General features: G+C 41.8%; 1 protein-coding gene and 1 long non-coding RNA gene across 8 annotated transcripts in view; one reads left to right on the top strand and one right to left on the bottom strand.

Annotated features, from left to right (window-relative positions):
• The window catches only part of LOC117071531, a 73,784-nt gene extending 60,241 nt beyond the window's left edge, over positions 1 to 13,543 (bottom strand). For 2 of the 4 annotated variants that reach the window (XR_004432342.1, XR_004432341.1), the window contains exon 1: positions 13,429 to 13,543. This is a non-coding gene — a long non-coding RNA (uncharacterized LOC117071531). The remainder of the gene's footprint in view (positions 1 to 13,428) is intronic. The other 2 variants (XR_004432339.1, XR_004432340.1) reach the window with 1 other exon arrangement.
• Positions 1 to 21,255, top strand: part of TC2N (tandem C2 domains, nuclear) — an 88,538-nt gene that overhangs the window by 18,020 nt on the left and 49,263 nt on the right. Inside the window, exon 1 of one of the 4 annotated variants that reach the window (XM_033191566.1) lies at positions 12,950 to 13,505. The exons of 2 other annotated variants lie outside the window; for them this stretch is intronic. The gene's annotated coding sequence lies outside the window, so the exon portion shown is untranslated. Of the gene's footprint in view, positions 1 to 12,949; positions 13,506 to 13,697; positions 13,848 to 21,255 lie in introns of those variants that run through there. One more of the 4 variants, XM_033191562.1, reaches the window with a different exon arrangement.

A 21,255-nucleotide genomic window follows, 5' to 3' on the forward strand; every position in this document is an offset into this window, starting at 1 on the left:
GAGGCAAGCAATTAAAGAAAATAAAAATGTATGCAAATCACAGTTGAATAAAAATGCTAAAGACTCAATTCTAAAGAATCTTATAGGGACACAGTTTTCTCGGTACTCATATTAAATCTCTTGTGTTTAAGTGACAAGAACTAAACATATATTAACTTAGGTAAAATATATTAGTTATGGGCTTATACCTCGTGTGGTTTGTGTACTAGTACTAGGGGAAAAGTAGAGGTGAATTCAACCAAGAATGCAACCAAGAAATCTAATGCCTTTGGAATCCTTCACCATCTCTTATCTTTACTTCTCTCGGCACATCAACTTCACAGTCTGTTATTATGGATTGACGTCTTCTACCTAAAGTGTCTTCTGTCACTACAAAGAGGACTGACTGTTTTTTTCTAGTTATAGTTTAAAAAAAATTCTAGGGAAGGATTTTGATTGATCGCCGTGGGTTAGATACCATCTCATGAACCAATCAACTCTGACTGGGGAAGTGAAATAGTGGGAAGTCACAGTGGCCACGCAACTTTGGAATGGAGGAAGAGTGGTCCTCATGATGAGACTAAAAGCAGATGTCGACTCTAAGTCTCCTATACTTAATTCACACAAATTTTTTTTCATGAAATATCCTATTAAATTTCTGGAAATGGAATGTTTGCTGAACTCCATTACACTGTTGTGCTGTGTTTAACGGAGGCAGCACAAGGTCAAAGGTAGAAACAGGAAAAAGCCATGTAGAAAATTAAGGAATCCTCATTACTTTTAGTGACTGCCTGCCCAAAAAGTGAAAAAGGAAGGCAGGATTTGCAGATGGCCCAAAGCAGTGAAAGCAAAATAGTGAATGCTGGGGAGATGATGACTACAAAGAAGAGCTAGGCATACAGCATCGCAGCAACAAACGACATGAATTTTCAGCCATGGCTGAAGTCATCTTGGAAAAGACAGGAGGAAGAGTACAGAAACTCCTGGAGCTTGAGAGGTTATTAATCTTCTGGTCTACTCCCTTCATTTTTCATGTGAGTAGACAGATCCAGGGAGGAGAAGTAACCTTCCCAAGACTATCATAAAGCCTTAGTTATTTCATTGGCAAAAATGGGAAAAATAATGACACCAACCCTTACATATGTCAGGAGGTTTTTCTTCAGAGAGAAATTGGAATAAAGTTACCAGAAGTTGAATAGTGCATTTTCCTCCCACTAGGCTGATACTTGCAAGGGAGCTGGAATAAATATGCAGATGGATGAAAAAGGTAAGACAGTTAAAAATGGGAGATGCCAGAAAAAGGGATAAAGGGAAGATCTGCAGTCACGTGGGTCTTCAAAGTAGGCAATCTGTATCATGCTAGACCCTCGACTGGCTTACCCAGGATACTCCTAATCCTGTGGGTTCTCTCTTAGTTATGTGCCTGGGCTGGTTACCACCTGAGGGTTTTCTCATTTACCTGTCCCTTCTTTCAGATATCTTAAATTGGTGAAGCGACTTTCCCAACCTCCATTCTATCCCATAAGCAGCAGCCATGTGGTTTGGGAAATTGGTCTCAATTTAAGGGATAGGCCTGATCAGTCAAAATGATATCTTATCCTCTTTGCCAGTATTGGTTCAAAAGTAAGCACGTGACCTAATTCTGGCCAAAGAGATAAGAGGAGAGGTTTGCTGGCTTCTGGGAAAGTTACTTTCTCTTAAGAGCATTCCAGGAGAATTTGTTCTATTCTCTTCACCTGAGTTGAAGGAGGAGGGTCTTCCCCTGGCAGCCATTCTACAACCACAAATGGAACTAGATTTAGGATGAAACTTACACAATGCAGAACAGAGAAAAGGGAAGGAAAACACTCAATGCTAAATGGTTGAATTGGAAATAAATGACTCTGAAGGCTGATCTATCTTTGGATTTCCTCATAGGTTAACCGTATTAGTTATCTATTGTTGTGCAACAAACCTTTCCCAAACAGTGGCTCAAAACAACAGCATTTTATCATTATTTAGTTTATGAATCTGCAATGTGGGCAGGGCTGAGTGGGAAAGGCTTGGATCTGCTCCACAAGGGGTGAGGTGGCGCAGCTTAGCCAGGACCAGGGGGAATCCACCTCCAAGACGGCTCCCTCACAAACTGGAAAGTCAATGCTGGCTCAGTCAGATGTGAAGGTCATGGGCCTCATTCCTTTCTATGTGGCCCTCTTCATGTGGGTCTCCACAAACTGCGTGGGCTTCCTCAGAGCATGGTGGCTGAATTCCAAGAGTAAGCACACAAAGATAACTATGTAGAAACTGCATCACCTTTTATGACCTAGCATCAAGCCATCATATAGCATCATTTCCACTGTACTTTGCTGGTTGATCAGTCACTATGGTTAGCCTAGATGCAGTTCAGAGGACACAGTTTCCAGCTTTTGTTGAAAGGAGTTTCAAAGAATTGTGGACGATTTAAACCCTTACAGAAACGAAAATATTTCCTTTTTTTTTTGAGATGGAGTCTTGCTCTGTTGCCTAGGCTGGAGTGCAGTGGCATGATCTCGGCTCACTGCAACTTCCGCCTCCCGGGTTCAAGCAATTCTCCGGCCTCAGCCTCCTGAGTAGCTGGGATTACAGGTGCCCACCCCCATGCCCAGATAATTTTTGTATTTTTTAGTAGAGATGGGGTTTCACCATGTTGCCAGGCTGGTCTTGAACTCCTGACCTCAGGTGATCCACCTGCCTTGGTGTCCAAAGAGTTGGGGTTATAGGCGTGAGCCACCACACCCGGCCTCTTTTTTTTTTTTTTTTTTTACGGAGTCTTGCTCTGTCACCCAGGCTGGAGCGCAGTGGCGTGATCTCGGCTCACTGCAAGCTCTGCCTCCCGGGTTCACGCCATTCTCCTGCCTCAGCCTCCCGAGTAGCTGGGACTACAGGCGCCTGCCACCATGCCCGGTTAATTTTTTGTATTTTTCACCCATCTCTCTATCAGCCAGGATAGTCTTGATCTCCTGACCCCGTGATCCACCCGCCTCGGCCTCCCAAAGTGCTGGGATTACAGGTGTGAGTCGCCACGCCCGGAATTCCTTGTTTTTATGACCATTTGAATTGGATTTTCTGTTATTTGGGGCTGAAAGCATCCTTTTTGAATTGAGTTTTCTGTTTATTTGGGGCTGAAAACATCTTTATTGATACAGTCAGTGTCACCTCAGCTGCGGTCAGCAGAATGTCCTTAACTAACAGCTCTCAGTCCCAATGCCAATTGTAACAAAGTTACCGGTAATTTGTTACCAGTAATTTAACACAAAGGTTTTGCAATTGTTTATTTTTTGTTCTTTTCTAATCACAGCAGAATCAAGCTTACCACAATAATAGCAGAAGAGTCATTTACCTAAATTCAAACAGAATTCTCTGAATGGGAGTAAAGGGATGGAATCAAAGCAAGGATGCTCCACCTGGCACGTGGGAGCTTTACTCCAGGTTGAGGGCTGTTGGGCTGGATGCCTCTTTTGGTAAGAGAGCTGGAAACAACTTTAAGGTTTCATTGCTCTGGCTCAAATTCTTTTTCTTCTCCACATAAGCTCTTGTGAAGCCAGTGCAGCCAAAGACTTGTCACCAGGCATTTGATATTCTCTCTCTAGTTTTTAGCACTCTGATAAGGCATTGCAGATAGAACCACAATAAGATGTTACTGTAAGAATCTAGAAAATAAATAGAGGGCAGTTGGAGAGCAAGGGAGGCTACTTAAAATTCAATCCTAATGCAGGTGTGACAGTCTTACAAAAGAAAGGAGAGAAAGAGCTGAGCATCTATCTGCTGGATTTCAGGGTACTTCCCTGCCCAGAGGTGCAGCAGCAGATCCCTTCACCCTCTCCTCCCCAGCTACCTCTGAGTGGACCAGGGCGAACATCTGACCAACGGGTGCCCAACCATAGACCAGCCAGCAATTTGTACTTTGCGTGTGGCCTGGTTGGAAAATATGAGCTGAGCCAATCAGATTCCTCTCCCAGAAAACTGGGAAGGGAGAAGCACTTACTTCTAAGATGGTGGGTCCTGAGCCCAAAGGCTGGACAGATACACCATCGAGGAAGTAATTAGAGAATCAGGTAGGTGTAGATTGCAGCTTTGAGAGAATGGTGACTCAGATAAGCTGATTGGGATGTGCAGGTGTGCAAAAAGAAGCAGTCTCCATGAAATGCGAGACTGAAGGGTGTCTGGGCTACCTTAGCTCCTGCCCTTTCTGATGCCTGCTTGTTCAGTTCTCTGAATATGTTCCCATTGTTTTCCTACCCAAAGTAAGGGTAGGAGTAGAATACCATTCCCTGACTTTTACTTGAGCTAATTGGAGAGGTTTTCTGTTATTTGTAACCATCAGAATTTTGTCCAGAACAAGGCAAGAACCCACAGAAGAGATGACAATTTCACTGGGCTTTGAGTAAGGAAGCAACCCTAAGTCTAGGCTTTACAATTTACCAACTAAATCTGTGACTTAACAAAAGGAGCTTGAGCTTTAGAGTCACACCTAGCTTTGGGTTAAAGTCCAATCTGTACCATTACTTCTTTGTGATCTTGGAAAAGTTACTTATCTGTAACCTCTAGATAATGCCTACTAATTCTTAAATGGTTGTTGCAAGAATTAAACTAGATGTATAAACATATTTATTTGTTTTGAGATGGAGTTTCACTCACTCTGCTGCCCAGGCTGGAGTGCAGTGGCACCATCTCTGCTTACTGCAACCTCCATCTCCCGGGTTCAAGTGATACTCCTGCTTCAGCCTCCCGAGTAGGTGGGATTACAGGTGTGCGCCACGTCACTAATTTTTTGTGGAGACGGGGTTTTGCCATGTTGGCCAGGCTGGTCTCGAATTCCTGACTTCAAGTGATCCGTCCCCTCCTCAGCCTCCCAAAGTGCTGGGATTACAGGTATGAACCACTGCACCCGGCCAATGTATACACACTTACTTATATGGACCATTAACACAGTGTTTGGCACGTAGTAGGTCTGTGAAGAATGACAGCTATTATCATCCCCAAGTATGTCGATGTACTATTTGGACGGGAGAAAGGAAGTAATCTTCAACCCTGGTCCCTCCCAGCAACACAAGATGGCTTTTTTTTTTTTTTTGAGACATAGTCTTGCTCTGTCGCCCAGGCTGGAATGCAGTGGTGCAATATCGGCTCACTGCAACCTCCACCTCCTGGGTTCAAGCGATTCTCCTGCCTCACCCTCCCGAGTAGCTGGGACTACAGGCATGTGCCACCGTGCCCAGCTAATTTTTGTATTTTTAGTAGAGACGGGGTTTCACCACATTGGCCAGAATGGTCTCGATCTCTTGACCTCACGATCTGCCCACCTCGGCCTCCCACAATGCTGAGATGACAGGCGTGAGCCACCACATTGGGCCCATAACATGGTTTTGATGGAAGCATTTTTATATTTCCCAACATTTAAAGAGTGGCTTTATATATTGGGGTGTGTGAGTCTGTGGGCATGTGCACATGCGTGTTTATTTGGCAAGGGTGTTGTTTGGCTCTTCCTCCCTTCTTTCCTACTGAAGTTGTATTCACTATGTCATTGTTATTAATCAGGCATGCAATATGAGATGAACAGGGGTGATGAGTTGGTCAGGCTGCCAAACAAGTTCATGTTTTGTAGGAAATGCCAAATCATTTCCTGATGGGATGTTTCTCAGGAATGGAAGGGTATGCCTCTCTGGCCCTCACAGACCCTGTCCCCTCCCTGGAGTGCTGTCAAGTTGCAGGGCAATGGGATAGCTCTTTAAAAGCCACTTTATGGAGCTGCCGCCCAGCTGTGCTGGAAATATATTTGCATTGTTTTCTTTTTTCCTTTCTTCTGGTAAAAATGTAACCCACATCAAGTAGGAAATGTATTACAGACCTCCCACATTTCCTCAAAAACTGTCCCAACATCACTAGTCCTGTCAAAAGCTAGAAGGGTAGAGGAAGATAGTGAAGGGCTGGGAGTGGTGGAGAAAGAAGGAATGTCTGAAAAAAATAGGATTATAAAGCATTTTGAGCCCCTCCCTCCACTTCTAATTCATAGAGAGACTAACGTGTAAACTAACTAACGAAAGGTCTTAACTAAAGGCTTAAAAAAGATGTCCCTGAATATTTGGTTCATCTGCCAACCACATTTATTCATGAATTATCTTTATGGATGTGGAGCGGGTTTAAAGACAGATGAAGAAAGCTTTGGTGTCCTAAAACTGCCTGGGGTTTTTGCCGGGCATAGGTATTTTCCTAAAACTCTGATGAAAGCAGAAGTTACAAATGATAGGCTTCGAATGTTATTTCATACAGTGATTGTGAGTGGCATGTACAATCACTAATATTCAGAAGTAACTTTCTGAAAAGTTGTTAAATCTTTCTCATCTCTGCTATTAACAAATATTTAGATTTTATATCTAACCCAAAGGACAGAAAATTCCAAGTAGAATTGTATTGAGGGTGAGAAACTGAATCTTTTAACTTACCATTGACTAAATTGGTGCTGCCTAGTGACTTGGGAGAGGAGCCCTGGGAACACTGGTCTGAAACTCTGGGGCCATGATGGGGTTAGATTTTCCCCATTCCAGAAAATTATGATGGGAGGATATGTCAGGTCACTATTTCTGTGTTAACAAATATCCCCAAAATGCCATGGTACAAAAAAAAAATCATCTTTTATTTCTCATGCTTGCTGGGCAGCTGGGGATTAGCTGTTCCAAGCTAGGTTTACCTGGCATGACTCTGCTTTAGGGTGTCTTAGCCTCCTTGGACCAGCTGGCTGGCCCAGGGAAGTCTTCTAGCATTCGTAGAAGTACAAGAAGGCAAGCAGAAACACATGAAGTCTCTTAAGGCCTTAGTGCAGAACTTGAACACAATTACTTCCATTTCATTCTACTGACCAAAGCAAGTCACATGGCTGAACCCAAAATCAAGGGGTAGGGAAATAAACTCTACTCCTTCAGTGGAAGGAACTTCAAAGTCATAGGCTTTGGATATGGGCATGGATACAGTACACGATGAAGTCCTGGGGCCAATACTGTAACCTACTAAAAAGAAGGAATATGACTAGGACTGTGGCTCCAGTAAGTGGAACCACATAGCTTATCTGCAACTTTGACAGGTTAGTCCCTTCTGTGGTATTGATGGTAGCTATCATAACTCAACGCTAACACTCAATATTCCCCCCAACTCTTCTAATTTTCATTCCATTTCCCTGATCAGGCAAACTTTTCGTTATCATTTAGCTTCTGGATAGCTATTTCTTCAGGGCATAGTGTTTTGGCAATAAAATACACATGTTTAGGCCTTGCAACAATCCTATTTCTCATTCTATATTAATAGACAGACATACTGTTGTCTACTTCTGGTGAGCCTGACCAAACTTCCTTCTTCAACAGAGATTTACTCAGTATGCTAAAAGAGAAAAGGAGCAAGTTTCTAAGCTTGAAAAACTGAAAGTCAGTTCTTCTATTATGTAAATTCAATGTGAAGGTAGTGGGCAACCAGTCACACTCTTATGGGGAGACCACTACCAGGGCATAATTTTTACCCAAATTTCTGTAGTTCCTATATATAAATAACTTCAGCACTTGGCCTTTAATAGTGTAGGGGAAGCAGGTCGGGCGTGGAGGCTCATGCCTGTAATCTCAGCACTTTGAGAGGCCAAGGTGGGCAGATGGCTTGAGCTCAGGAGTTTGAGACCAGCCTGGGCAACATGGTGAAACCTTGTCTCTGGGCAACATGGTAAAACCCTGTCTCTACAAAAAAAAAAAAAAAAAAAATACAAAAAATTAGCCGGTGTGTTGGCATGTCTATGCTCCCAGCTACTCAGGAGGCTGAGATGGGAGGACCAGCTGAGCCTGGGAGGTGGAGGCTGCAGTGATCCATGATCGCGCCACTGCACTCCAGACCCTGTCTAAAAAGCAAACAAACGAACAAACAAAAAGGTGGAAGGGAAGGGTAGTACGATCCACATAATCTTATTGCTAGGTAGCCAAGAACATGAATGGTGTATTACAGGGGTTTAATCAGGGAAGCAGAACCACTAGAGTCTTACTGATATGGGACTAATCTCTTGCAGAATTATGTGAGAAACTGATGAAGTAAAGGTCTGAAAGTGGAATTGAAGGATTAGAGAAAAGTCACTAACCAGCAATCCTGAAGTCCTGTACAGGTGGACTTATAAGGCCAGAACTTGTAATGATTCTAGGAAGCCGCACATGTCTAACTGCTGGAGTGGTACCCAGGAGAGGAGCTGTGGAAAAGTCCATAGATAGCTGATACTTCTGGAGGTCTCCCACCAAGCTCTGGAGTCATCTTGGGTTCTTTGGCCAGCAGGGACTGGAGTTGGAAAGAAGAGCTAGACATGGGGAGGAGGACGAGCCAGAACCTGCCAGAATCTCTGTGTGTCTGCCACCATGTGTAGTCACAAGGATCTTCAGAGGGAGTGGCTCTGCTCCACTTTCACCTTCCAAATCTTGCCTCAATTCTTCTTTTTGGCCAACCTAACTTGCAACCATGTAGGGAAATAAATTTGGGGAAATGGACTTCCAATTTAAGCAAGTTGACATGGGTCCAGAAGAATGCAGGGTCATTTGCTTCAGGTTTGAGTCATTTCTTCCAGTCCATACAGAGGTCACAGAAGTAGGGGTTTAGATGTTTCTCTGCTCTTCTCAGTGACTCTGGGGCCTTTGTTCTTGAATCCTGATCGGTTTCATGTGCTCTCATCCTCTTTGGACCAGTTGCTTAGCCAGGGTGAGCCAATCATGTGGTTGGTGGAAAACCTTTTGTTTTTGAATTCTCTCTTTGTTTCCTCCTTCATAGATTTCCTTTGACCCCACTGGTGCTATTGCCTCCTGCTCTAGGTGCTGAATATTTTTCGTTTAGACCTCTAATACAACTGTGTCAGCCTTTTAGTGCTATGAAGTTTCATTGATTAGTGGGGTTTGGAGGAGGCAGACGGGTGTTTTGAGGAAGGGCTTTGTGGGAGGGCACTGAGAAATGAGACTTTCATGATTAGTTCTCTTGGTGGAGCATCTGTGACCAGCCATTATCCCATTGTTACCTTAGTTTGGTGGGTAACAGTTATCCAGGTAAGAAGATGATGAGGGAGGGAACAAAAAAAGAAAAAAGCAACTCATCTCACTACAAATAGTTCCTAGCTTATTCGACTATGTATCCTGTGGATTAATGGGCAAATTCCTCAGTAAGATATTCAATACCCTTTAGAGCCTAGCCTTTTTATTTCTCTCTTCTCCCAAATATATACTAGACTTTGAGTAACACTGGATCTCCTGAAGCCCACTCAGGGAAACCCTTCAAAGTGTATGAAAGAGACAGAGAAGTGCAGATAAAGATGATGAAGAAGGCATGATGGTGACTCTGTGCTTGCTTTCAGGTGAAGATGTCAGCATTCTCATAAGGTGGCTACCCGAAAGATAGAGAGCTATATATCCACAAAGATTTTTCTTTATCTACTGGGACAAACTTAAATTTTCTATGACTTTAACACACTCCTTGATAAATTTTCATGTTCTGTGTCTCCCGTAGAATGCCTATAGCATGAGAAACATTTTTTGATATGTTTAATGTAATCTATATGTCATCATTCATGACAGTGCCTATCAGAGTAGGTAAAGCTAGGTGTTGGGAAAAAAACCCAAATACTAGTGGCTTAACACAATAAAGTATATTTTTCACTCACATCACCATCCAATCAAAGTTAGTGGGCGGTGGGGAGAGCTTTGTTCCATGAAGCCAATCAAGGACACCGATATTTCTCCCATCTTGTCATATTGTGAACTTTAGCAATGGTTACCATGGTTTAGTCCAAGGTTGTCATGGAATGGAAAGAGGGAGAGAGGGGGGTGAAGGCTCACCTGATCTTAGTTGCCTAGATGCAGAAATGAAACTCTATTTCTGCTCAAATTCCATTGGTCAGAACTGGCCACATGACCTTACCTAGCTGCAAGGGGAGTGAATGGGCAAAGCAGTTTAGCTTCATGCCCAGGGAGAGGAATTGAAGTTTGGTGAGCATCCATGATATTTCTAAAATGTCACTTTCTCTCTGAAGCAAGTGTCTAGGACTGCACCTGTTATATGGTAGGCATTCAGAAATGTTTTTTGAACAAATACATGAAATGAATGAATATGTATAGGCTTCTGCTGTTACATTCTAAGGCAGAAAATAGGAAGGAAATAATTTTGAGAGAAGCAAATATCTGTCTGCTACCCACTGTATTCATGACCATTTATTTGTACAATTATTTCACAAGCACTCTAGGAATTCATACTCTTTTGAAGCTATGTTTTCATTTATTCAACGAACTGTTGAGTGCCTTCTATGTTAAGTGCTATGCTGTGTGGTCAGGAAATAGTGGTTGAAGTCATCATTCCTGCCCATTGGTAACTCACTTGGAATGCATCTAGAGGGAAGTGGGAAAATAAGCCAGTAATTGCAGCTATTACATAGGCACCATGATAGAGATACACATGGATTGTGGTGGTTATGCTGGGAAATGGCACGTAATTGAGTCAGGAATGGGTGTTGTGGGGTTTCATTGTCTAGAAGAGGTGGTATTTTGGTTGGATGAACATGAGTTTGCTAGTTGATACTCATAAGAGAAAGGTAGAGGGAATGGTATGTGCAAATTTGACAGTTTAGGGAACTGCAATTCCTTCAGTAGGTCAAAAAGGTGTGATGGAAATACTGGGAGATAAGGCTGGAGAGGTAGGCTTGGGCTGAGTCACAAAGCACTTCTAAACTGCGTTAAATAAAGAATGAATAGGGGTTTAGAGTAGGAATTATGTGATTTGTCTCTATCAAATGAAAGAATTGATACACACTGTATATCTAAGCAACCGCGTTATCCATATTGACCAGTCTATTTTTCTCCTTAGATCGGCTTCAAATAATATAAAATTGCTAAATTAAAAAACAAACAAAAACCTGTTCATAATATTTTGAGGACAATCCTTTTGTGGGAAGAGATTAGAAATAAGAGCACAAAGAAAAGTGTATAATACCCTCCATTCATGTAGCCTTGCCTCAGATAGAACAGAAAGGAGGCCCATTTCAAGGAAAACAAAGGAATTGGCTTCATGATTTTACAAGAAAAACTGTATCTGTCAATAGAGAGGATTCTTCTAGGAAAGTGTTTTAAGATGGACTAGGGAAGAAAACTGGGAACAATTAGGGGAGCTCCTGCTCTTGGTACTTCTGTGTCAGCGAAGAGGTTGTTCATTTAAGGAACCAAGTATCAGCTCACTTCAATTAGTTGTATTGAGCATTCATTCCTCCTTCATTCATTCAGTACATTTCTTTTTTTTTTTTTTTTTTTTTTTTTTTGAGACGGAGTCTCGCTCTGCCGCCCAGGCTGGAGTGCTGTGGCCGGATCTCAGCTCACTGCAAGCTCCGCCTCCCGGGTTTACGCCATTCTCCTGTCTCAGCTCCCGAGCAGCTGGGACTACAGGCGCCCGCCACCTCGCCCGGCTAATTTTTTTGTATTTTTTTAGTAGAGACGGGGTTTCACCGTGTTAGCCAGGATGGTCTCGATCTCCTGACCTCGTGATCCGCCCGTCTCGGCCTCCCAAAGTGCTGGGATTACAGGCTTGAGCCACCGCGCCCGGCCCATTCAGTACATTTCAATGACACTTTTGTGCCTTGCACTAAGTCAGGTGCTGTAAGGAAATAAAATATAGGTAAAATTATGGTCTTGCCCTTGAGAAGATTCAACTAACACATGAATCCAGTAATTTCTAACCAAGGATGTGCTCTCCTTAGGTAGCAAGGGAAGCTGGGCACCGTGGCTCTTGCCTGTAATTCCAGCACTTTGGGAGGCTGAGGCGCGAGGATTGCTTGAAGCCAGGAGTTTCAGATCAGCCTGGGCAGCAAAGCATGACCCTGTCTCTACAAAAAAATTTAAAAATTTAGCCAGGCATGGTGGCATGTGCCTGTAGTCCCAGCACACTTGGGAGGCTGAGGTGGGAGGATGGCTGGAGCCCAGGAGTTTGAGACAGCAGTGAGCTATGATTATGCCACTGCAATCCAGTCTGGGCAACAGTGAGAGCCTGTCCAAAAAAAACAGGAACAAATGAGAGAGAGAGCAGAGAGAGAGAGAGAAAGAATATTAGTCTAAAACACCTTGGAGTTCAAAGTTCAGATTCAAATCTTGACTGTATGTTTGGGCAACCACTAACTGGTTGTCTAACCTTTAAATATTTTCAACAGCAAAATGAAGATAGTAACAGCTACATTGCAATTTCCAGGATTAAATGAAATGACTCATGAAAGCTTTGTGTAAACAGTGCAGAACTTTGCAAACATTGGTGATACATTATTAAAGGTGAACTTACTAGGACTTGAAAGCAGTGGTTTTCAAAGTATTTGTTGAAATACTAATGCCCAAGATTGGAAATAGGCATTTCTCAAGAACAGAGTTCTACGGTCAAACACATTTGGGAGATGCAGGATCAAAGAAAGTAAAACATGGTTCTTAGGTTTGTAAAATGCTAGTATGCATTGTGAATCTCAAGGAAAACAAGTATTATGTGTCTCTTTCCCCCAGATTAATGTGATCTGGGGATCTACCCCTACCCCCACTCCAGCATCTCTAGGACCTTGAGATGGACAGAACTCACTCTGGGAAAGACTGCTCTCCAGGAAGAAAAGTATGAACCTTTCTTTCAATTTTACAGTCCCACCACCCAGGCCGGCACTGTGGCTCAATGCCTGTAATCCCAGCACTTTGGGAGGCAGAGGTGAGAGGATCACGTGAGTCCAGGAGTTCGAGACTAGCCTGGGCCACATAATGAGACCTCATCTCTACAAAAAAATTAAAAAATTAGCCTGGCATGCTGCCTCGCGCCTGTATTCCCAGTTGCTTGGGGGAGGGGCTGAGGCGGGAGGATCACTTCAGACCTGAAGGTCGAGGCTGCACTGAGCCATGAGCGGCCACTGCACCTCAGCCTGGGCGACAGACCCTCTGTCAAAACAAAACAAACAAAAAATGCTGAGCCATTCTTCATCATACAATCTAGGAAACTCATTCAACAACTTTCCGAGCAGTACTGAGATTTCCACCAAGGAAGCCCAGAGAAAAGGGCCAGGCCCCCGCTTTGCCAGGGTTAGAGGGGATTCCCTCAGAATCGGGGGTGCGAGGTGCTGCGGTGGATACATTTAATATTCTTTCCAAGACACCCATGATGGCAAGGCAGTAGCAGATAGAAAGCAACAAAAGCGAAGAGAGCAGGGCTGATCCTCAAAGACTTTATAAATTAGACTTTTTATAAAAACTCTAAAAGTCAAGTAATAACATGCCTACTCCGCTTCTAAGAAAAGTGTGCAGAAACATCTCCAGCCAGAAAGACTGCTCCTGCCTACCCAAGTCAGAGAAGTTTCATCAGGCCAATAGCTTCCCCTCTGTCCCCCTCCTACCGCTTGTCTCCCTTCTTCTCCCACAACACACCCCATACCTGGCGGCATTTTACACCTTCCAAGAAGGGGCTGCCAAGCGTGGAGTCGCGGGGGACGCAGGCGCAGCGCGCCTCAGGTACGCGGGAGGCCCCGCCCATCTGCGCCCCGCCCCTCTGCGCCCAGCCCCTCCGCGCCACTCCACTTTCCCGCCCTGCCCCGCCCCGCCCCGCCCCGCCCCGCCCCGCCCATCCTCGCCCCGCCCCGCCTTACCTCGCCCCTTCGCGCCCGTCCGGAGGGGCAGGGCGGCCCTGGTGGGTGGTGTTGGAGTGGAGATGGGGAGGGAAGTGGAGGGGAGGGGGTAAGTGACAGGGCAGGGGAGGCCCTGGGGAGGGTGGGAACTCGAGGCGCGGCTGCGCGAGGTGACCAGAGTCACAGTTCCCGCGGGCGGCGACAGCAGAGCGCCCACTGCCTCCAGCAGGTAACCGGCCGCGGTCGCGCGGCGCCGCCTCAGCGCGAGCGTGGGACGTGGAGACCCTGAGGAGGGCGGCGGGACCCGGGCGGGGAAGGGCGCGGCGTGGCTCAGGTGCGCTTCTCCCAGCTGGCTGCTCGCTCAGGGCTGTCGGGGGCGCCTGTGGGGGCGGCCCTGCCTTGCGGGCTGGCGGTGAGCGCCCATTCTGTCTCTTTTGTCCTTAACTTTCTCTAAAATGGGGCCGTGGTCGGGCCCCGGGGATGTTCCCACGTCTCCTCAGCGACGCCTGTGTCGCGGGGGCCTGAGGGAGCTTTAGGCCTCGCGACAGCTGCAAGCGCGGTGGTCTGGAGGGCACCGGGGTGGGCGACGAGGCGAGGCTGGGTCACTCGCTGCCCAAGTGGGCGGCTCTGCCTAGGGGGACCCGTGACCGGGGACGGTCGAGACCCCAGCCCCGGCGGGGACGGCCGCGCGCCCCGTTCCCTGCTCCGCGCTCGGGCTTCCGACGGGGCGTCCAGGTGGGCTCTGGGCTTTGGGGAAAGAGAGAAGCGAATTTCCTCTTTCCCTGGCAGAGTGTGATGAGAAGAACTTCGCAGAGAGTTTTTACCTGTGATGTTTCTGAAACTTTGTAAAGTGGCGAAAGGGTGTTAAAAGTGTCACTTTACTGTGGTGTCTGCAAACCACAATCTACCCAGCTAGGTTTTAGATTTGGCTCTAGTTCTTCCAGGTTTTCCTTTGCTATGCTTTTCTTTACAGGAAGATACTGTGGATGAATTGTGGGCTATAGTGCACACCGATAGACGTCTGTGTATAGACAAGATAGATGCCAAACCAAGAGCACTGATTTCTTTAGAACATTTAAAATACAGCATATAAAAGTATTGCCTTTGTAATTAAAATATTATTCTAGTTCTCCCTTTAGGTAGGCAGTTAATAGAAATTTGTTTTCTCTGATTAATATTGTAAAACATAGCCTGGAAAATATTGAGAATTAACAACAGCAAAATCCTATTTACCAATTTCATATTTTGATGTGTGACTTCAGCATGGTTAAAAGTTGCTTTTTCTGGAAGGAGAGGATAATGTTGCTTGCCTTTGAGAGCTGGGATATTTGCTTTTTATCATCTCTTTTGTATTTTGTAGTTTTTGCTAATGAATATGAGCTACCTTCATAACAAGGGAAGAGGCCATAATACAAATTTATTCTTTGCTTAACCCTCCATGAAAAATTTAAGTATATCTTGTATTTTATTGACTTCATTTGAATTATAATTGTGCATTCACGAATAAAACTAATATTGACAGATTAATTCAGGTGGAGAGAAAATGAGTTTGAGATTCTGGTGTGACATCTGGCATAGCTGTCTAGTGGATATATACCAATAGATATATTGGTATCAGGTTTTCTGAAGTCAAGATCAGACTTGTAGATGTTGGAAGCAGCAGTGGATTTGTGGTAGTTAATACTGTAAGGGTGTAAGAAATCATTCAGGTAAGTATAGTGTAAGAAGAGGGCAAGACCAAGGATGGGGAACACCAGCATTAAGTGATGGGTAGAGACAGCCAAGGAGTCTGAGGAGCAGCATCAGGAAAGGAGGAAATCTAGGAGGCAGTGGTCTCATAGAAGCCAGGAGAGGAGAGTTTTAAAAAGGAGAGAAGTCTATCTGGGAGTCAAGAACTGATTACACCTATTGGCTTTGGAAGTTAGGAGGAGGCTTTAACCTCAGCAGACATAATTTAAGTACAGCATAAGGGTAGAAGCCAAGTTTGAATGAATCTGAGGAGAGAATAGTGATTCTGCACTCACAAGTAAATGTGAGTTTAGAATCCGTGTTTTGAGAAATAAATGTTAGAAGGAGAGGCGATCCATTGATTAGGGAGATGATTAAAAAAAAGAAAGAAAAGAAAAAGACAAATAAGGACGATAGACTACCTTTGTGTTATCCATAATAGTTACAAATTTAAAAAATGAAGTGCATCATTTCATAACATTGTTCCTGTCTCATGGTTACGTAGCAGAAGCTGAGAGCAAGAAGCTGAACATATTGAAAAGAACTATTCGTGATAAAGTAGTTATGCCCTGCCCATCCAAATTATGAACACGATTTTAGTGGTATTTTGTTTGGTGTATTGGGTTCAGGTGTTACAGGTGTTTAAGTCACACATATAAACTGTGTTGGACTCTATTTTACCTGAGTTCCAGTATGTTGATGTTCCCAACTTGCTTTTAAGTTATGCGGTTCTTTTATGTATGTCCCGATGGTTCTTCTAAAGATCTTGTGTAGAAATCAGGTGTTGGACTCAATCAGAATCTGTGAGGCATACATCATTTAAGGCCTTTGCTTCAATTATTATTATGCATTCAGGGGAAATGGCTCTTAGATTAAAATTTCTGTATAATGAGTTTCACTTCGGTTCTTCGTTGAAAGTTTGATTTTTTTGTTGCTCGACAGTTCAGAAAAATCATTTTATGAGTATTTTCCTTAGGAATATGAAAAGAATGGTTAAAATGGAAAAGTTCTGGCAACTGAGTGTTGATTAGGATGTGGAGCAACAATGCAAGTCTCATAATCTGCTGGTGGAAATGTAAATTGGTGTAATCATTTTGGAAAACTTTTTGGCATTGTCTGCGAAAGTAAAACATACGCATAAGCTATGCCAAAACATATACCCAACAAAATTCTAGAAAATGCAAACTAATGTGATGGAAAACACATCAATGGTTACTTGGGGGTAGGGGAAAGAGAAAGTAAGGAGGGATGAATTCAAAAGAGGTGTGAAGAAACTTTAGGGGATGATGGATATATTCATTTTCTTGATGAGATGATGCTTCCACCAATGTGTGTGTATGTATTTATTAGTATATATATCCCTCATTTAATTACACATTTTAAATATGTGAAATTTATTGTAGGTAAATTATGCCTCAATAAAGCTTTAAAACAGATTAAATAAAAATAAAGAAGAAAGACACATCATTTAAATATATTTACCTCCTTCAAATACTATAGTTATTTCAGGGTAATATAATTATGGATAATTTTTATTTTATTCATATAGTTTTCTGAATTTTTGATGTTTTGTACCATAACCATGTATTTATTTACTTCTTAAATGAGAAATTATTTCATATGTGCAAAATAGTACTTTTGACACATCTACAGATTCAGAGAATACAAATAAAATAAATACCCCTGTGCCTATGTATTGCTTAAGAGATAATACATAACCAACATTTTTTGAAGCCAACCTGTGTATTCTCCCTGATTATATCTTTTTCTTTCCACTCTCCTTGATTTTCTATATGGTTTTACCACATGTCTATGCATTCCAAACAGTGTGTTGTTTAGTCTACTTTGGAATGCTGTGTAAATGATATTCTACTATGTGACTCCTATGGCTTTGCTTTTTGCACATTCTATCTGTGAGATTTCTTCATGCCGATGTGTTATAGTTTGTTCACTTTTTGTTGCTGTACATAATTTCATTGTGTAACTTTACCACTCTTTATCCATTATCCTGTGGATGGATATTTAGGGTGTTTTCAGTCTTTTTAAAATTTTTTTGCTTTTAAATTTAATTTTTACTTTTTTCCACTAAAATCTGTTTTTAAGTGACCCTTCTAATTCATGTCTGTTTGTGTTCATGATTTTAAGAACCCTCAGTTTTTCTGGAAAATACTGGATTGTTTTATAAAGTGGCTGTACCAGTTTATACCCTCACAAGCAGGATGTAAGTGTTCACTTTGTTCCCTTTTTTAGCAACGTGTAAGACGTTTCTACATTCATAATTACCTGAAATTTTTTTCTTTTTGACAATTGGGTGAGTGAGAAATGGTATCCCATTGGGGGTTTAATTTAAATTTCCTTAATTACTGATGATGTTGAACCTTTCATAGTTTATATTCTGTCGGTGTTTATGTCTTTTGCCATTTTTTTGGTTTGTTTTTGTTTTTTACTTTAAAGCATAGATTTTTTTTTTTTTTTTTTGAGATGGAGTTTTGCTCTTGTTGCCCAGGCTGGAGTGCAATGGCATGATCTTGGCTTACTGCAACCTCCGCCTACTGGGTTCAAGCGATTCTCCTGTCTCAGACTCCTGACTAGCTGGGATTATAGGTACGCACCGCCATGTCTGGCTACTTTTTTGTATTTTTAGTGGAGACGGGTTTTTACCATGTTGGCCAGCCTGGTCTCGAACTCCTGACCTCAGGTGATCCACCCGCTTCGGTCTCCCAAAGTGCTGGGATTACAGGCGTGAGCCATTGCACTCTGTTTTTAGGTCTAAAAAATGGATTTCTGTAATAGAAGCTCTATATATTCTGGATATATATATAATCCCTTGTCAGTTATGCATGTGGCACATTTCTTTTTCTCCAAGTGAGCAGCCTCTTTTACTTTCTTTATAGTGTCTTTTGATTAACACATTTTATAATTGAATACAGTTGACTATGTCAACTTTTTCTTTTATGGTTTGTGCTTTTGGCATCTTGTTTAACAAATCTTTACCTGCCCTGAGATTATAAAAATATAGTCTGATATTTTCTACTAAAAGCAGGGGAGTATAGGGGAAATCTCTGTACCTTCTCAATTTTACTGTGATTCTAAAACTACTCTAAAAAAGAAAGTTTATTTAAAAAGTTGGCTTTCATATTTGTGTCCTTAATCCATGTAGAACTGATTTTTGTGTGGTGTGAAGTGGGGGTTCAATTTCTTTTTTTCCCATATGGCTAATCAGTTTTTCCTAGCGTTATAGAACTGAATATTCTGTTTTTCATTCCAGTGATCTACAAGTATCATAGATCAAATTTCCATATATGTGTAGTTGTTTCCAAGCTACTCTTTCTAAAACAGATCTGTTTGTGTATCCTTACCACAGTCTTATTTACTTTAGCTGTTTAAAGAACCTTGATACTTGAGAGAACAAGTTATCCACCCATGCTTCTTTTAAATTAGACTGCTCCTCAAATTAATGTTTAATTTTCTTCTTTTTAAAAGGAATAAAATGTGTTATTTAATTCTTAAATATCTACTGTAATCACCTGAAGTCATAATACCGAAGCTACTCTAAGGTAAACTATATCGGGCTGCAAATCCTTTCCTTACTCACTAGAATTAATTTTAACTTGAAAAGTAAATATAGGATTTGCATTTTGGAAACAGTGTAAGTTGAGGTATTGGATAGCCTTAGCTGAAAACAGCTAAGAATGCTGTATTTAAAAAACAATTCAAAAGATAGTAATTAACATGCCAAAATCTAAGAGCAAGCTGAACGTATGAGAGACTAAAGGAGGCTTTAAGTCTTGTTTGCCCTGAGGGCATTTGCTAAACTGGGGAAACTTGATGGATTTGAATAGGAACTTGGTAGATTTGCATGTCACCAAGGATAGTTGGAAGTCAGCCCAGGGCTCATTCAATGTAGGCTAAGAGACTAATTCTGGGACCACAAAGAGCTGTGATGTCACGAAAAGGGTGAAAAACTCACTCTGCCTCCTTCAAGGGAGTGCAAAAAAAGTTGCCTTGATGCCAGGTAAAACAAGGAAGAAAAAAAAGCCTGTCCTTGGGAAGTTGTGACCACTAAACATACCATGGGGAGAAGTTTTATATTACCTTGATGGTCTAAAAATATTTCAAGATGTAAATTTAAAAAATCATTTCATTTTTGAGATATTGACATACCATAAAATTCACCCCTTTAAAGTGTACAATTCAGTGGGTTTTATTTTTGTATATTCATGAAGCTGTGCAACTATCATCACTATATAATTCCAGAACATTCTTTTCACCTTCCCAAAAAAATCTCGTACCCATTAGCAGCCATTCCCCATTTGCCTCTTCCTTCTCAGTCACTGGCAACCACTAATCTATTTTCCATGTCTATGGATTTGCCTATTCTGGACATTTCATGTGAATGGAATCACACAATATGTGGTCTTTTATGTCTCACTTCTTTCTTAGCATAATGTTTTCAAGATTTATCTGTGTTGTAGTGTGAATCATTGCTTCATTTGTTTTTATGGTTGAATAGTATTCCATCATATGGCTATATGCCACATTTTGTTTTCTCATTCATCAGTTGATGGACATTTGGATTGTTTCTACTTTTTGGCTATTATGAATAATGCTGCTGTGAACATCTGTGTAAAAAGTTTTTGTGTGGAAATATGTTTTCTATTCTCATAGGTATATTTACCGAGGATTGGAATTCCTGGGTCATATGGTAACTCTGTGTGAAGTGTTTGAGGAGTTGCCAAAGTGTTTTCCAAAACAGCTGCACCATTTTACATTCTCATAAGCAATTTATGAGGGTTCCAGTTTCTCTGCAGCCACACCAACAGTTATTTTTTTGTCCGTCTTTTTGATTAGTGCGTGTGAAGTGGTATCTCATTATGGTTTTGATTTGCATTTTCCTAATGATCAGTGGCATTGAGCACTTCTTAATGTGTTTATTGGCTATTTGTCTATCTTGTTTGCAGGAATGTCTAATTCCTTTGTCCATTTTAGAATTGGGTTATTTGTCAACACATGAATTGAAAATGGTCTGGTAAACAAATGCAGATATTCTCTGGAATACACTTTCATTTTTAGCTTAAAAAGTTCTACCAGTAAAGTTTCATGGTCAATGAATAATTCATTGTCAAAGATAACCAACTGTACAAGGAAGTAGGACATCCTGAGCAAGAATTGGCAGAATGATAGAAACTCGAAATAAACCTACAAAAGCTTGAAAAACTAGTCGTAGATCATCATGATAACTATACTGGACTGAGTTTAAGTAAATAAAAGACAGATTTAAAGATATGTTCAGGGATCAGGAGTCTAAAAAGTGACAGAGCTACACAGCAGGTTGAAAAAATAACTAAATGTAATTTCTACTAATGAAAAATGCAGTAATAAAAACTCAAAACTCATCTTTCAGCTTAACTACTAATTAGAAAATTAGATGTACTCCACAAAGAGATTGAATGAACTGAAAGATAGAATAAATCATTCAGAATGTAGCTCAAAGAGACAGAAATGGAAAATATAAAAGAGGCGAAGAGACATGGAAATTAGAGTGATCAGAGTGAGGAATTATAGTGAGAAAGTCTAATAAATTAGAATTTCTGCAAGAAAAGAAAGAGAAAAGAAATGGGCAAAAACAATATTTAAAGAGATAATGAATGAGAATTTTTCAGTACTGAGGAAAGACACCAATCCATATATTCAAGAATCTCAATGAATTTCAATCAAGAAAAAGTATGTACTTAGAAACATCACAGTGAAATGAAGAAAACCAAAGGCAAAGAGAAAAATCTTACATTGCTTTAAGGCCTAGACAAAAGATTTTTTTTTTCTTTTTCAAAAAAACAGTGGTTATGCTGGCAGCTGACTTCTTTATAACAATGGTGGGACAGAAGACAATGGAATAAGATATTTTTGTC

This window comes from Trachypithecus francoisi, unplaced genomic scaffold (genome assembly GCF_009764315.1).
Source record: "Trachypithecus francoisi isolate TF-2019V2 unplaced genomic scaffold, Tfra_2.0 Lachesis_group3, whole genome shotgun sequence".
Taxonomy (NCBI): Eukaryota; Metazoa; Chordata; class Mammalia; order Primates; family Cercopithecidae; genus Trachypithecus; species Trachypithecus francoisi.